The sequence below is a fragment of the Dama dama genome, chromosome X (assembly GCF_033118175.1).
Source record: "Dama dama isolate Ldn47 chromosome X, ASM3311817v1, whole genome shotgun sequence".
Lineage (NCBI taxonomy): Eukaryota > Metazoa > Chordata > Mammalia > Artiodactyla > Cervidae > Dama > Dama dama.
This window is the reverse complement of record NC_083714.1, coordinates 100,224,396-100,243,155: the sequence shown is the minus strand read 5'-3', so window position 1 is coordinate 100,243,155 and position 18,760 is coordinate 100,224,396. Positions and strand designations below refer to the sequence as shown.

At 39.0% G+C, this 18,760-nt stretch overlaps 1 long non-coding RNA gene across 1 annotated transcript; it reads right to left on the bottom strand.

The window, feature by feature from the left end:
* Positions 1–8,381: 8,381 nt before the first annotated feature.
* On the bottom strand, positions 8,382–10,600 carry LOC133051954 (uncharacterized). The gene is made up of 4 exons (XR_009691975.1): positions 10,512–10,600; positions 9,526–9,605; positions 8,915–9,050; positions 8,382–8,509 (listed from the first exon to the last, which is right to left on the bottom strand). It is a non-coding gene; the product is annotated as an uncharacterized LOC133051954 (long non-coding RNA).
* Positions 10,601–18,760: the final 8,160 nt, after the last annotated feature.

The window sequence follows — 18,760 nt, the reverse complement described above, 5'->3', positions numbered from 1 at the left end:
CCCAAATATCAATGATACACTCGACCAGATATGCACCAAGGAAATAGCAGCTAGCAAACCTCACTGCACTGGACACCCAACACCAAACAATCCACCAAACTGAAACTCTAGAGACTCAATAAGTGAGATGAAATTCGAATACAGGACAACATGCATTTTAGCAACTTCATAAGCGGCCATGGAGAAACCCGACAGCACAGAGACCTCACACCCTGGACACAGAAGTCGCAATCACACAGTTCACACCATAGGACATGGTCTCACCAACTGCACAGAGCACTGGTATGGTGAACGCATACAGCTCTTTCACGATGTTTCATGCAGCCACCACAAAGAGACCTCAGACCATGGTACCCCGCATCCTCCAAACTCCAAAGTTCATAGCCCAAGACATAGTAAACCCCTCAAGGTTTCAGCACCCTCAGTCCCTGGCTCACAGACTTATCTCCAGGTCAGAGATGGCACACTCAGGGTGCAGTGCCACCAAAGGGTCAGATACCTCCCATGCTTTGACAAATACACTTTGTGATGTCACAACCAAGGGTATGGACACCTAGGGTATTCATGTCCCGGAAATCCCTATGTGGATCATTCCTAGTTGTGGACTTGAAACTCTTCTAGGGAACTGGACATAAGGAGTCCAGCCTCCTGCCTAGACCTCCCACCCTACAAATGGTGCCAAGATGCCAGTAAAGGCACATTCACTCCCCTGTCCCACTGAGGCCAGTGTGAACTGGTAAAAGACCTTTGCAGGGGTCTGTGGCAGCACTCATCAGAATTTACATTCCATCCTGCCCTCACCCTCAGCAGCATTTGCCTTCATGAAAGAGGGACATGTGTTAGTCCAATTCTGTGATGCCTCCTTGGCGTTTAGAACAGTGTCAAGCACATGCACATAGTAGGTACTCCACAGATGTCTGTTTAGCCAAGGAAGTGTTTGATCCAGCAGTCTCACTGCTATGAATGTGCCTTAAGGAAATATTCCCACATGCTCAGAGATGTGTGTACAATGACAGCAAATTTTCTAGGGGAAACTCTAGTGCCCATTGATAGTCAGTCAGTGATCATTTGTTTAAATTTTCATTAATTTCTTTCAACGGGTTTTGTCATTTTCAATGTACAAATCTTACACCTCCTTGGTTAAACTAATTCCTAAATATATTATTTTTTTACGCTATTGTAACTGGAATTTTCATACTTATTAGGAGTATTCACCACTAGTATAGAAATACATGTAAATCCATGGCTGATTTATGTCAATGTATGGAAAAACCCACTACAATATTGTATAGTAGTTAGCCTCCAACTAAGAAAAATAAATGGAAAAAAAAAAGAAATACAGTTGAGTTTTGTATACTGAGGCTGGTGATGATTTCACGGGTGAGTACGCAGCTTTTTACATGTCAAACATACCACAATAAAGTGGTTTAAGGAAATAGAGATGAAAGCAAAATAAATGTATGCCCAAATTAAAAAAAAAAAAAAAAACTCAGGGAATTTGTTGGTAGAACTGACTTACAAGAAAAACTACAGGAAGTTCTTCATGCTGCAATAAGTGAATTCAGATGTTAATCAGAATCCATGTGAAAAAGCAAAGAGCACAGGTAATGGTAATTATATGAACAAAAATACTTTATGAATACATATTTCACTCCTTTCTTCCTGTATTTAAAAAGCAACTGTCTAAAAAAGTATCATATAAATTATTCTTGTGAAAGTGGTAGTTGCTCAGTTGTGTCTGACTCTCGGCAACCCCATTACTGTAGCCCGCCAGGCTCCTCTGTCCATGGGATTCTTCAGGCACAACTGTGGGCTCCTTCCCGGCAGAGCCCCACCACCTGCAGTGCCTGTTACTGAGGCCTTCCAATTCAGTGTCAAACCGTGGGACTAGGGACAAGGCAACTGACACCAGGGGCATATTGCTTCTGCACTGTCTGTCAGTTAGAAACAGAATCCATTCGGGTTCATTGTCTCCTTACTGGCCAAGCCCGTAGAAGGTGACAAACTAACAACTCATTGGTACACTGTGTGGTCCTGTAGCCCCTGCAGTGTTACTTAAGGACTGGCTGCCTGACTACGTGACAGAGTCTGGTGTTGAGTTGTGTGATGCTGCGTGACCAGAATATTGGCTTATTTTCTTTCTCATCACACACAGCAAGGAGCACAATTTTCTCGACATACTGTGACTTAGGGGTAGCTTTGTCAGTCCTCATTAACAAACCAACCTTAGAATGGATCCCATGTCTGATACCAGCTATTGAATCTGCTATTGAATCAATATATTTATTTAGACAAAATTTGTTTCTGAAGTCCAACTCATTTTAAAAATTAGCCTTATAGTCCACTTGAAATTCAAAATCTGTATCAATTGTGAGAGAATTATAATTGTAAAGGTTAGTGAAATTAAAAATTTTGAAAGTTTAAAAGAAAAAAAATGGAGCAGAATAAGCCAAATCCATTTGCAATGTAATGCCTACTTCACATGTTATCTTGTTTATTCTTCATAACAAATATTTAGTGTAAAATTGTAATTTCCATTGTAGTAATGGGGAAACAGATCCAAAGGATGTAAATACCTTTCTCACCTTCACACACTATGTGTCACAGCCAGTAATGATACTCTTAGTTATGTCACGTTCTGTGCTTAGTCGCTCAGTCGTGTCCAACTCTTTGCGACCCTTGGATTATAGCCCATCAGGCACCACTATCCATCGGGATTCTTCAGGCAAGAATACTGGAGTGGGTTGCCATGACCTCCTTCAGGGGATCTTCCCAACCCAGGGATCAAACCCAGGTCTCCAGCACTGCAGGCGGATTCTTTACCGTCTGAGCCACCAGGGAAGCCTAGTTATGTCATGTCACAGTGAAAGGTTGCTGCTGACCCACAAAAAGACGCCAAGATTCTTGGCCTCCAGAGGAGAATTCAATCCGGGACCAGCAACGAGGCTGGTTTGCTCAGAGCTTTTGTGTAATAGTTTTATTAAAGTATAAAGAAGATAGAGAAACTTCTGACATAGGCATCAAAGGGGGCAGAAAGAGTACCCCACTGCTAGTCTCCAGCTGGGTGTTATATAGTCACTAGCAGTCTGTTAATGAGAGAAAGGAATGTCTTAAAACTCAGAATGGCACCAGGCCCCTCATCCATAAGAGGTATTTTGGGACGATATTGGCACCAGACGATTCATCCCAGGCGATAAAATGATTGACTTGAATCTCATAGAAGGGCAGGTGACCATAGAAATAGTTTTGTTTTCATAGATTAGGGGAGCAATATCTGAATATAACATAATGGTTTGTCAAGTAGGTTCTGAGTCATTAGCCAGAACCGACTTGAGACAGAGTCTGGGGTAAATGCATAGTACATTAACATAGCTTAAGACAAACATTTCCATAAGAAAAATGCACTGGTTAACTGAAGGTTTGAGAATAGTTAACTTCAGGTGAAACCAGGTGTCATTATGGCAACATAGTATTTTAAGAGAAACCTTTCAAATTTGTATAGAGAAGGAAAAAAATATCTCTAGTTTGTTTCCTTCTGCCCCTCCTAAGAGAGAGAAAAATGTCTGACACTTGCAGCCTATTTCCTCCATTTGGAGACCCCTGGCCTTCCTGCCTGTTACCCTCTCAATAGCCAATAAGGAGACAGAGCAGATGAGATTCAAGTCATTTTGTCGCACAGAGTTCCCCTCCTTCCTTTCCCTTTTCTTCTAGCTGGGATCTAACCTTGTCAGGCAGCTCCATGACCTAGGGGCTTTTTCACATACTTTTTGGTAAGGTGGGATACTCTAACTTAAGTCACGTGGTAGATTTGAACCTCCCATTTTCAGTCCTTTTGGACCTGGGTTTTCATACCTCTGTAAGGGCACAACAGCTGCTATTTATAATGCCCTGTTATTCCTTAAGCAGAGTGCATTCTGAATAGGTCCTTTGTTGCAGAAATATATATTTTTGGTGTGTGAGGATGGAGATGGGGCCTCAGAGATCTAAGCGTTTTGTTATTACATAGTAATAAGGATATAAGGGAGGAATCAGACAGCTGGAGGACTTCCCTGTAGCTCACACGGTAAAGAATCTGCAGGAGACCAGGGTTCGATCCCTGGGCTGGGAAGATCCTCTGGAGAAGGGAATGGCAATCCACTCCAGTATTCTTGCCTGGAGAATTCCATGGACAGAGAAGCCTGGCGGGCCACAATTCATGGGGTCACAAAGAGTCAGACATGACTGTGTGATTAACACATACACACACACACACACATAGTTGGAGGGCTTCTGAGATCTGGTCACTATCAAGCCAATACGGGATGTCATGGAGAAGAAAAGACATTTGTGGCTGCTCTCTCCCTGCACCCAAAAAAACTTGGAAGGCAAGTCGGAAATGTGTGAAAGATATGTTGTGGCATTTGCCATGGAATTTGACAGCAGTTTTGTCCTATCTCCCTACAACCGTTAACAGTGGCTTTGGCATTCCATTTCTCTATAGGACCATACAAATATATTAAGTTTTAAAAAATTGTTTCTCTGTCAATGATTTCATCAGGGACACCGTATGAGATTTGGGTGGCACATTTTGTAAACCCATTTATTCAAGAGAAGACGAAAGCCTTTTATGAATTTTTTATGTGTGGGTGTATATATGCATGTATATGTATTAACATGTAGATTACACCTAAAGAATATGTTAGGACCAAATTTTGTTACCCCTAGAAGTGCAAGCGTGGTTTAAATGTATAAGGTTACCACTGCAATTCACCACATTAATAGAAAAATGGAGGGGAAACAATTCTATGAACATCACAATTGATGCATTGTAAGTGTTTGATGAAAATTAATCTATATTCAAAACAGCAAACTAGGAATAGAATGGAACTTACTCTGATAAAGTATATCTACAAAAAAAGCAACACAAACAGGTTGAAATGGAGAAGATTTTCCATTTCCTATTGGAAAAAATGCCAGTTATCACCTGCTTTAGTCAAGACTATTCTGGCTAGGCTTGTTCAATGCTGCAAAATGAGGAAAGGTTTAAGGTTTAAGCCAGTAGACACTGTTGATATTCAAATATAATAGTCTATTTTGCAAAGCAAAAATAATCTAGATCTAAATTTGTGGAATTAACATGCATATTTAGAGGAATTGTTGGACAGAAAATCTATATACAAACATTCTGTCTCTACATACATCCTCAACTAGACAATAAAAATCACAAGCCATGAGTTTTCAATAACATTAAACAGACAGGGATAAACTTAACAAAAAATGTGCCAGAAGAAAACGAAACTTTATTGACAGAACTTTAACAGTCAAATATACAACGTAAGAACAGCATAGATCATTTCAGTTTATCTTCTTTCAAGGAAATGGTTGCCCTTCACCTACAATATAAACATTAAAGAAGTTACTTAGCAGAACTTTATTTCGATGACAAGAGAAGTATAGAAAGTTCACTGCAGTTGTAGTTTTATAAAATGGACTAAAACAAGAACACTAAGGGCGACCCTTTGGCTTACCTTCAGTTAATCCTCTCCAGAGATTTTACAGACTTTTCAAGCATATTACCAGTATTTTTAAAAACACACTACTCTTCCTAGTTATACAAGACAATGAGGACACTGAGTTCAGAACAAATTAAATCAATTGAACCTATCAAAAGGTTGGTTTCAGTAGAAGGCAAACCTGTGTACACATTCAGTAAAATATCTAACAACAAAAAACACCCTAAGAAAAACAAAATACACACAAAATGAAACAAAAAGTCCCAAAAAAGTATCATTCAAATGTGTTGGTTTGAAATAATAGTCTGAATATAGGATAGCTAAACAGTTGTTATCTCTCTTACTGCTTAAGTGAAGTCAATAAAGAGGCCAGTATTGCATTTGTTTCTTCTCTACTGTGGAAAAGTGTAGAAATTTTCATTTGTTCTAATTTATCCCTGATATGGTTGTTTGAAGTCGGTTAAACATTTGTCCCCCTTTTTACTTGTGGCCCTCATGTAATTCGGAATGTTTCTTTTCACCCTGGAAAGCATTCCAGTTGGTATAATAAATTATATGCTGACACTAATTTTAAGTCATTACTATCACTGGCGACATGGTGACATCAAAATGTGAAGCAGAAATAGGACTGTTTCTCACAGCCACACCAAAAAAGGAAAAGGAAAAAAGGAGAGAAGAGAAGAAAAGGGAGAGCAAGAGGGAGTATGAGTCAGAGAGAAAAGCAAGTAAGAGAGAAAGAAAATCTGGAAAAGCAGATTTTTTTGTTTGTTTCTAAATGATAATTGCTTTTGAGAGACAACTCTGACCAATTTCAAGTTCATCCACGGCATTTGTGATGTTTAGTTATTTAGTTACTGTGGGGTATGTTAAATAATATTTGTTTTCCCACCCTATTAGCCATTTCATCAATATTCTGAAAATATCTGAGTTCCAGATTATACTCAGTTTTAATTCTGTAAGATACTAACTGTTATTGTCTGGGTTCATATTTCTTATTATGTATACTTGGGCTCTGTCCTTTTTCTTCACAGTTATGTAAACTGAGAGGAATGGACTTGCAATTTGGGGTTGGCAGATACAAACAATTTTATTCAGAATGGATAAACAACAAGGTCCTACTATACAGCACAGGGAACTATGTCCAATCTCCTGTGATAAATCACAACGGAAAAGAATATTTAAAAATGTGTGTGTGTATACACACACATATATATGTTAAAAAATTATGTAAACTAGCACACTGTCTTTATTTATTAATAGTTGAGTTTATTTTCCTCTTCCTAACAATTCATACCTGTCTTTTATTCAGTATCGTTTTCTTTCTCCCTTAGGTTTATTCTGTTGCTCTTTTTCTTACCTTTTATGTTGGGTGTAGGATTTTGTATTCATGGACTTTGTAATTTATGTATTTTTCTTTTTAAATGGCACACATATTTAGGGCTAAGATTTTTCTATGAGAACATTTTAGTCATGCTGTGTAGTTACTTGAAAGTAGTCTGAAAGTTGTATTTTCGTCTAAATGTTCTAATGGAATGGAACAAAATTGTAAAGTGAACATATTTAGAAGGCTAATACACAGTAAATTCTTCCCTAACTGTGAAATTCTTCCTTTAAAATCAGAACCATGCAATTAATTGTCAGCAATTTGGAAAACACGTATGTGAAACATGCTAAGTTGATTATGCGGGAAGAACTAGAGTTACAATCTTTGCCCTTCAAAACTTTTTAAACTCATGTATCAAAGAGGAAAAATAACATACTTCATATGATTAGAGACGATCATATCATGAGGCTCAGGTTTTTATTAGTTCTTTAAGAGTGAGAGTGGGATGTATGGCAAAACCCATCATAGTATTGTAAAGCAATGATCCTTCAACTAAAATAAGCAACCCTCCCCCTGAAACACGACCAAACGTGGGGGCAGGTGGTGTGCCTAGCATATGTAACTTACTCACACCTGCCTTGAATATCACTGACTACATGCACTCTCTCAACTTGATCAGCCACAGAAACAGGAAACTAGACTATCTTTTGCCATTTCATTGTTCAGTCATTTCATGCTTCACTGGGGAAAGGACTGAAAATCCAACTATTTTTTTTAAGAGCTAGAGAATTCAGAATTTGAGAGAATTTAACAAACACGAAGCAGAATGTTGGCTCATTTTCTTTTTTAAAAAATTAATTTACTTATTTTAATTGGAGGCTAGTTACTTTACAATACTGTGGTGGTTTTTGCCATACATTGACATGAATCAGCCATGGGTGTACATGTGTCCCCCATCAGAAAATGAAATCTCAATTCCCCTGTTATAATTTGACTCGAGATGATATTTTATGATAAATACATCATGAAAAAGAGTATTCTTGTATGCATTCCATCAAAGAGAATCAGAGAACGCAAGAATGAGCATTTAAAAATGAGCATTTTAGTGTATCTGTTCTGAATTCACAATTTATATGAGTAAAGTCGAGTTTAGAAGTTAAGGGATTTCACAGAATCACACACATTATGTTAAAGCTGGTACTAGAACCTACTTGAATGCCTGAGCATATTTCATATAAACTGATATTTATGACAAATGCATTCCATATTTGTTACAAGCAGAAATTATTAAAAAAAAAACCTGAAAATTATTAACTGTTGCTTAAAGTACTTATATAATGAAGAAAACGGTTTCCTATTTTCAACTCGATATGGCTTTGACCCTGTCTGTTTCTTTATTCGAAAGTCTGTAAGTCAGACACTCAGGCATCTGGGGTCTGAACTATCTTTCAAAGACTATGTGAACTCTGTTATTAAAATAATAGTAGTGTTCCCTCTATATTATTAAAGATATAATATTCTGGAAAAACAGAAACCACATAAATTACTTTCTGAATGGATGACATACCTGCTTCTGGCATTTCAACAGGCTCTCTCTTTGATGCAATCTCCTCCTTGACATCAGGACCATCTCCACCCTGACCCCCAGTCTTTGCCACAGCCAATTCCCGGAGATCAGTTTCCCGGACAGAATCTTTAAAAACAACGCATGAAGTCAGCTGTAAAGCATACAATATAAACAAGGGAATGATGATATTAATTCCCTCAGTGTTATGAATTAAAAGCCTTAGGATAGTATGGTAAAGATGTAACGACTAAGAACCTCAGGAGCATTATTCCAGGAATGTTTTGCTGGAGAAAAGGGAAAGCAGAAGTTTCTGAATGCTATTACCATTTTCCTTTTCCAGGGTTGTCCTCACACAACTTAGTTGCCCCCTCTCTCTTTGTCTTGAAAACAAGGGAAAATTTGAGCGACCACACTAACTGGCAAACTATACTCTCCTCAGGATTTTAGGAATTGTCTGAAGTCCTTTTCTAATGTTTCCTTTCCTCCTCTGACTGATTATGTCTTAAGGCATGATGCACAGATATACTTTACCTTCAGAGGCATCCTTCTCCTCTTCATCAGGATTCACTGGATCCTTTCCAGTTACTTCCTCCTTTTCAGGTGTGATATCCTGAATCTCAGCTGGTGGTTCCTCTTCTTGAGGTTGCTCAACACTGGGCTGCGGGTCCTAGGAGAGTGTGCATGCAAATAAAAACATTTTGTTGTTAATACATCTAATAGCATAAATATAGATAATACACAGATATATCTGATCATAAGTAAACCTAACAATATTTTTCCAACACAATTCTGTGTACTTCCTTTTAATAAAGTGACTCTTCCCACAGAGAAGAGTTAGCTCCCATAAGAGTTACCCAGAAAGACTTTGGAAGTTATTTCAGTCTATGCTGGGATGGAAGTATGCAATCTGTTGTTAATAAGCAGGAGGAGGGGGTCACTGGGCACATTTCCAGGGAATTTAACAGTACACTCATCCAGGCAATGCCAGACTGTAATATATCTGGATCAGTGTTCCTTCCTAAGACAAGCTGTCACCCTTTATCAGCATGGAAGACCTGTATCACTGCCTCTGTACTACTTAACATCATTTTCTCAAAAATAAACTTGTGCGAATAGAAAACATCAAATGGTAAGATACTCACAACCACACGTTCATCCAGCCGGGAGCAATCTGGATCTACAGGTCCCAGTGTTGATGCCCCTTGCCCATTCATATTTCTCCCTGAAAGTAGAATATTGTGATTCGGATATTGTATTTAAGAGCACAGCTATATTTGACCACTTTTATGACCATATGTTGATTATTTTTTTTTTAATGTGAAAATACTTTTAAAAGAAAACTCTGGTTAAGTATGAGTGTACATGCATTCCAATTAAACCAAAATACAGTTGCTTGCAAAGCCATTTGTGTCTCTGCTAAGCTGGCAGAGAAATCACCTTAAGGTACACAGGAAGGCTGAATTTTTGTGAGGAAGTGTGATTTCACAACAGAATTCTCCATCATGAAGATATTTAGTGAAATACTGCTAGGAATTTAAAACTTCAGGGCTATTGCTCTTCTCACACTCCTATTCACCAGACCTATTTTCCCCAACTCCCTTGGAATTCAGTTGGAACACGAAGAAAGGCTCAGTCTTACAGCCTGACTATGGGGAGTTTCTCAGTGTCCGTGGCTGAGGTGAGTCTGCATGCAGAGCAGCCGGTCCACTTCTCTCTTGGCACCTTACCACAAAGCCCGCGATACAGTCACAACCCCAGCGCGGTCCAGTTTCTAGGTCTCTCCTTAATCGCCCACCCCGCCCCCTGCCCAGGTCCCACTGCCGGCTCCAGATTCTGTGCCCTCTCATCAGTTCCAGGGCCCCAGTGAACCAGATATCTCAAAGAGCACCCCCAAGTCTCCCCCCACCATCATCCGGCCCCCTGCCCTCCTCTGCCCACCGCCCTTGCTCTCCCAACACCAGGGCAAGAACTATGGCGTCGCGACACTTGTGAGGAGAAAGATGACGACCTCGAGGGCCTTCTTCCTCAAAGGCCCCAGATCGCACTGCCCGACCCGCCCGAAACTCGCTGGCTCCCCCTCACACGTGCACACACTTAAACTCCAGACAGGACAGATCTGTGGACCTACCTGGTGAGTCTCAAGTGGTCAGAAAGAACCGGGATTGAATAAACACACCCGTCTCAGGCCCAACGCTCCTCACAGCACGCTCAGGAAGGCGTACGTGCACCGAGGCGCATGCGCAGGAAGGGGTACACTGCGCATGCTCCCTGAGTTGGGCGTGAGCTGTGCTGCTTGAGGTTTTCCCGCCACTGAGCTAGTCCTGGAACCGCAGGGTCTCTGCAGGATGAGCAAGGAGGCTTGAATACTATATTTTTTTCCTTCCAGTGCAGTCTTTCTTATGCATCCACAAACTGTGGTGATAGGAAGCCCCAGGTTACCCTTAGGGGAGCATGTGTCTCAGAAAGACACTCATGACAGAACTAGACATTACGGTTTTTAATACCTATTTTTATACAGGCTTTGATGAACCATTTCCTTCTCTGCTTCTGGGTTTTCCAGCATGCTTGCAATGGCTTTACTCACTTCCATGGAACAAATACATAAATAGATACCCCTGTTTCCTTTTTTTGCTTGGAGCACTGTGCATTTAAATCTCTGAACTGGTAACAGATTTCTCTGAATATACCTCTGGTTCCTATACAATATTGTTCTTTTAGCATCGGGCTTTACTTTCACCACCAGACACATCCACAGCTGGGTGTTGTTTCCACTTTGGCTTAGCCTTTTCATTCCTTCTGTAGCTATTTCTTCACTCTTCTCCAGTAGCGCATTCTTCTTATTCTAGTACAGCAGAAATTTTCGTACTTACTAGGAGGTTTAATTTCACCCGGTTTTACCCAAGAGAAAGGAAAACATGCTCACACAAGGACCTTTACTCAAATAATCCACACATGTATTCCTAACAGCCAAACATAGAAACAACTCAGTTATTCAACAACTGGTATACAGGTGAAAGAAAAACAAGAGAGTATACAAAAAAAAAAGAGTATACAAAGTGTACAAAGGAATACTACACCGTAATAAAAAAAGAAAAAACTAACTACTAATGCATGTAAGAGCAAGGATGCATCTTAACTGTGCAAATGAGAGAACCAGATACAGAAGGCTACAGGTTATATGATTTAATGTCGATGGATTTCTGGAAACAGCACAACTGTTGGCACAGAAATGTATCTGTGGTTGCCAGGGTATAGGAGTGGAGGAAGGAGTCTGATGGCAAATAGCCCAAGGGAGCATTTTTGAACGATGAGACATTTTCTACATTTTTATTGCGGTACCATTTACACCACGGTATACATTTGTCAAAAATCTACAAACGGTAATACGTTAAAGTGTTGGCTTTTATTGTATATAAATTATACCTCAATACTTTCTTTAAAGGAAAAGGAAATTTTAAGTATCTCAGTATTGGTTATTGTATCCATCTAGACCATGAGCTCAAAAACATAAAAATCGTATGTTGGAATTCTTCCCAGACCTGGCCAACTTCCAGGATTCCCCATGACACCTTTGTACTCTTATGACAGGACACAGAAACTTGGTCTAAACCATGTTTACAATTCCCTCTCCTTCACCTCAAGTCCAGATTCTTGCTGAGTTCTGTCCATTTTACTTCGTAAATGTCTAATGCGTCTACTTTTTCCCATGTCCACCACATCTGCTCTAGTCCAAGGCCTCCCTCCATTTAATTGTCAACCCCCTTCTAACGGGTCTCTCATATTCACTCAGGGTGTCTGTCTCCCTCTTCCCACCCTCTCCCTCCCTCTTACAGTTGCAGAACTATCACTTTCGAGATAAAGGCTACTCTCCTATACAAGGACTTGAAGGCATGGTCTAGTCTCTGCCCACTTTGCTACCAACATCGAAAGGAGAGCTTCCTTTTCTTGTCTCTCTTATCAGGCTTCCTTCGCACCATCCAATTCCTAAGCTTCTCCATTTAGATTGTCCCCAATTTCTGAAGCCCCCTGGTTAGTAAACTCCTTCAAGCTAGGCTTCACTTTCAGATACACAACTTAGGTTTCAAGAAGGCAAAACAACCAAAGATCAAATTGCCAACATCCGTCAGATCATGGGGAAAGCAAGGGAATTCCAGAAAAACATCTAATTCTGTGTCATTGACTATGCTAAGATCTCTGACTGCGTGGATCACAACAAAGTACAGAAAATTCTTAAACAGAGAGCAGTACCAGACTACTCGACCCGCCTCCTGAGAAACCTGTATGCAGGTCAAGAAGCAACTCTTAGAACCAGAGTTGGAACAAATGACTGCTTCATAATTGGGGAAGGAGTACGACAAGGGTGTATATTGTCATGCTGCTTATTTAACTTATACGCAGAGTACATCATGTGAAATGCTGCACTGGATGACTCACAAGCTGGAATCAAGATTGCTGGGAGAAATATCAGCAAGCTCAGATACACAGAATGATACCACTCTAATGGCAGAAAGTGAAGAGCGACTAAAGAACCTTTTGATAATGGTGAAAGAGGAGAGTGAAAAAACTGGCTTAAAACTCAAATATTAAAAATCTAAGATCATGGCATCTTGTCCTATCACTTCCTGGCAAATAGAACGGGGGTAAGTGGAAGCAGTCCATCCTAAAGGAGATCAGTCCTGGGTGTTCATTGGAAGGGCTGATGTTGAAGCTGAAACTCCAATACTTTGCCACCAGATGCAAAGAGCTGACTCATTTGAAAAGACCCTGATGCTGGGAAAGATTGAAGGCAGGAGAAGGGGACGACAGAGGATGAGATGGTTGGATGGCATCACCGACTCAATGGACATGAGTTTGGGTGAAGTCTGGGAGCTGGTGATGGACAGGGAGGCCTGGCGTGCTGCGGTTCATGGGGTCGCAAAGAGTCGGACACGGCTGAGGGACTGAACTGAACTGAAGTGGAAGCAGTGACAGATGTCATTTTCTTGGGCTCCAAAATCACTGCAAATGGTGATTGCAGCCACGAAATCAAAAGACCTCCCATTTTCAGTCCTTTTGGACCTGGGTTTTCATACCTCTGTAAGGGCACAACAGCTGCTATTTATAATGCCCTGTTATTCCTTAAGCAGAGTGCATTCTGAATAGGTCCTATGTTGCACAAATATATATTTTTGCTGTGTGAGGATGGAGAGGGGGCCTCAGAGATCTAAGCGTTTTGTTATTACATAATAATAAGGATATAAGGGAGGAATCAGACAGCTGGAGGACTTCCCTGTAGCTCACACGGTAAAGAATCTGCAGGAGACCAGGGTTCGATCCCTGGGCTGGGAAGATCCTCTGGAGAAGGGAATGGCAGTCCACTCGTGTTCTTGCCTGGAGAATTCCATGGACAGAGAAGCCTGGCGGGCCACAATTCATGGGGTCACAAAGAGTCAGACACGACTGTGTGATTCACACACACACACACACACACACACACACACACACACGCACACACACACAGTTGGAAGGCTTCTGAGATCTGGTCACTATCAAGCCAATAGGGGACGTCATGGAGAAGAAAAGATATTTGTGGCTGCTCTCTCCCTGCACCCAAAAAAACTTGGAAGGCAAGTCGGAAATGTGTGAAAGATATGTTGTGGCATTTGCCATGGAATTTGACAGCAGTTTTGTCCTATCTCCCTACAACCGTTAACAGTGGCTTTGGCATTCCATTTCTCTATAGGACCATACAAATATATTAAGTTTTAAAAAATTGTTTCTCTGTCAATGATTTCATCAGGGACACCGTATGAGATTTGGGTGGCACATTTTGTAAACCCATTTATTCAAGAGAAGACGAAAGCCTTTTATGAATTTTTTATGTGTGGGTGTATATATGCATGTATATGTATTAACATGTAGATTACACCTAAAGAATATGTTAGGACCAAATTTTGTTACCCCTAGAAGTGCAAGCGTGGTTTAAATGTATAAGGTTACCACTGCAATTCACCACATTAATAGAAAAATGGAGGGGAAACAATTCTATGATCATCACAATTGATGCATTATAAGTGTTTGATGAAAATTAATCTATATTCAAAACAGCAAACTAGGAATAGAATGGAACTTACTCTGATAAAGTATATCTACAAAAAAAGCAACACAAACAGGTTGAAATGGAGAAGATTTCTCATTTCCTATCGGAAAAAATGCCAGTTATCACCTGCTTTAGTCAAGACTATTCTGGCTAGGCTTGTTCAATGCTGCAAAATGAGGAAAGGTTTAAGGTTTAAGCCAGTAGACACTGTTGATATTCAAATATAATAGTCTATTTTGCAAAGCAAAAATAATCTAGATCTAAATTTGTGGAATTAATATGCATATTTAGAGGAATTGTTGGACAGAAAATCTATATACAAACATTCTGTCTCTACGTACATCCTCAACTAGACAATAAAAATCACAAGCCATGAGTTTCCAATAACATTAAACAGCCAGGGATAACTTTAACAAAAAATGTGCCAGGAGAAAACGAAACTTTATTGACAGAACTTTAACAGTCAAATATACAACGTAAGAACAGCATAGATCATTTCAGTTTATCTTCTTTCAAGGAAATGGTTGCCCTTCACCTACAATATAAACATTAAAGAAGTTACATAGCAGAACTTTATTTCGATGACAAGAGAAGTATAGAAAGTTCACTGCAGTTGTAGTTTTATAAAATGGACTAAAACAAGAACACTAAGGGCGACCCTTTGGCTTACCTTCAGTTAATCCTCTCTAGAGATTTTACAGACTTTTCAAGCATATTACCAGTATTTTTAAAAACACACTACTCTTCCTAGTTATACAAGACAATGAGGACACTGAGTTCAGAACAAATGAAATCAATTGAACCTATCAGAAGGTCGTTTTCAGTAGAAGGCAAACCTGTGTACACATTCAGTAAAATATCTAACAACAAAAAACACCCTAAGAAAAACAAAATACACAAAAAATGAAACAAAAAGTCCCAAAAAAGTATCATTCAAATGTGTTGGTTTGAAATAATAGTCCGAATATAGGATAGCTAAACAGTTGTTATCTCTCTTACTGCTTAAGTGAAGTCAATAAAGAGGCCAGTATTGCATTTGTTTCTTCTCTACTGTGGAAAAGTGTAGAAATTTTCATTTGTTCTAATTTATCCCTGATATGGTTGTTTGAAGTCGGTTAAACATTTGTCCCCCTTTTTACTTGTGGCCCTCATGTAATTCGGAATGTTTCTTTTCACCCTGGAAAGCATTCCAGTTGGTATAATAAATTATATGCTGACACTAATTTTAAGTCATTACTATCACTGGTGACATGGTGACATCAAAATGTGAAGCAGAAATAGGACTGTTTCTCACAGCCACACCAAAAAGGGAAAAGGAAAAAAGGAGAGAAGAGAAGAAAAGGGAGAGCAAGAGGGAGTATGAGTCAGAGAGAAAAGCAAGTAAGAGAGAAAGAAAATCTGGAAAAGCAGATTTTTTTGTTTGTTTCTAAATGATAATTGCTTTTGAGAGACAACTCTGACCAATTTCAAGTTCATCCACGGCATTTGTGATGTTTAGTTATTTAGTTACTGTGGGGTATGTTAAATAATATTTGTTTTCCCACCCTATTAGCCATTTCATCAATATTCTGAAAATATCTGAGTTCCAGATTATACTCAGTTTTAATTCTGTAAGATACTAACTGTTATTGTCTGGGTTCATATTTCTTATTATGTATACTTGGGCTCTGTCCTTTTTCTTCACAGTTATGTAAACTGAGAGGAATGGACTTGCAATTTGGGGTTGGCAGATACAAACAATTTTATTCAGAATGGATAAACAACAAGGTCCTACTATACAGCACAGGGAACTATGTCCAATCTCCTGTGATAAATCACAACGGAAAAGAATATTTAAAAATGTGTGTGTGTATACACACACATATATATGTTAAAAAATTATGTAAACTAGCACACTGTCTTTATTTATTAATAGTTGAGTTTATTTTCCTCTTCCTAACAATTCATACCTGTCTTTTATTCAGTATCGTTTTCTTTCTCCCTTAGGTTTATTCTGTTGCTCTTTTTCTTACCTTTTATGTTGGGTGTAGGATTTTGTATTCATGGACTTTGTAATTTATGTATTTTTCTTTTTAAATGGCACACATATTTAGGGCTAAGATTTTTCTATGAGAATATTTTAATCATGCTGTGTAGTTACTTGAAAGTAGTCTGAAAGTTGTATTTTCGTCTAAATGTTCTAATGGAATGGAACAAAAATGTAAAGTGAACATATTTAGAAGGCTAATACACAGTAAATTCTTCCCTAACTGTGAAATTCTTCCTTTAAAATCAGAACCATGCAATTAATTGTCAGCAATTTGGAAAACACGTATGTGAAACATGCTAAGTTGATTACGCGGGAAGAACTAGAGTTACAATCTTTGCCCTTCAAAACTTTTTAAACTCATGTATCAAAGAGGAAAAATAACATACTTCATATGATTAGAGACGATCATATCATGAGGCTCAGGGTTTTATTAGTTCTTTAAGAGTGAGAGTGGGATGTATGGCAAAACCCATCATAGTATTGTAAAGCAATGACCCTTCAACTAAAATAAGCAACCCTCCCCCTGAAACACGACCAAACGTGGGGGCAGGTGGTGTGCCTAGCATATGTAACTTACTCACACCTGCCTTGAATATCACTGACTACATGCACTCTCTCAACTTGATCAGCCACAGAAACAGGAAACTAGACTATCTTTTGCCATTTCATTGTTCAGTCATTTCATGCTTCACTGGGGAAAGGACTGAAAATCCAACTATTTTTTTTAAGAGCTAGAGAATTCAGAATTTGAGAGAATTTAACAAACACGAAGCAGAATGTTGGCTCATTTTCTTTTTTAAAAAATTAATTTACTTATTTTAATTGGAGGCTAGTTACTTTACAATATTGTGGTGGTTTTTGCCATACATTGACATGAATCAGCCATGGGTGTACATGTGTCCCCCATCAGAAAATGAAGTCTCAATTCCCCTGTTATAATTTGACTCGAGATGATATTTTATGATAAATACATCATGAAAAAGAGTATTCTTGTATGCATTCCATCAAAGAGAATCAGAGAACGCAAGAATGAGCATTGAAAAATGAGCATTTTAGTGTATCTGTTCTGAATTCACAATTTATATGAGTAAAGTCGAGTTTAGAAGTTAAGGGATTTCACAGAATCACACACATTATGTTAAAGCTGGTACTAGAACCTGTTTGAATGCCTGAGCATATTTCATATAAACTGATATTTATTACAAATGCATTCCATATTTGTTACAAGCAGAAATTATTAAAAAAAAAAACCTGAAAATTATTAACTGTTGCTTAAAGTACTTATATAATGAAGAAAACGGTTTCCTATTTTCAACTCGATATGGCTTTGACCCTGTCTGTTTCTTTATTCGAAAGTCTGTAAGTCAGACACTCAGGGAACTGAGGTCTGAACTATCTTTCAAAGAATATGTGAACTCTGTTATTAAAATAATAGTAGTGTTCCCTCTATATTATTAAAGATATAATATTCTGGAAAAACAGAAACCACATAAATTACTTTCTGAATGGATAACATACCTGCTTCTGGCATTTCAACAGGCTCTCTCTTTGATGCAATCTCCTCCTTGACATCAGGACTATCTCCACCCTGACCCCCAGTCTTTGCCACAGCCAATTCCCAGAGATCAGTTTCCAGGACAGAATCTTTAAAAACAATGCATGAAGTCAGCTGTAAAGCATACAATATAAACAAGGGAATGATGATATTAATTCCCTCAGTGTTATGAATTAAAAGCCTTAGGATAGTATGGTAAAGATGTAACGACTAAGAACCTCAGGAGCATTATTCCAGGAATGTTTTGCTGGAGAAAAGGGAAAGCAGAAGTTTCTGAATGCTATTACCATTTTCCTTTTCCAGGGTTGTCCTCAGACAACTTAGTTGCCCCCTCTCTGTCTTGAAAACAAGGGAAAATTTGAGCGACCACACTAACTGGCAAACTATACTCTCCTCAGGATTTTAGGAATTGTCTGAAGTCCTTTTCTAATGTTTCTTTTCCTCCTCTGACTGATTATGTCTTAAGGCATGATGCACAGATATACTTTACCTTCAGAGGCATCCTTCTCCTTGTCTTCACCAGGATTCACTGGATCCTTTCCAGTTACTTCCTCCTTTTCAGGTGTGATATCCTGAATCTCAGCTGGTGGTTCCTCTTCTTGAGGTTGCTCAACACTGGGCTGCGGGTCCTAGGAGAGTGTGCATGCAAATAAAAACATTTTGTTGTTAATACATCTAATAGCATAAACATAGATAATACACAGATATATCTGA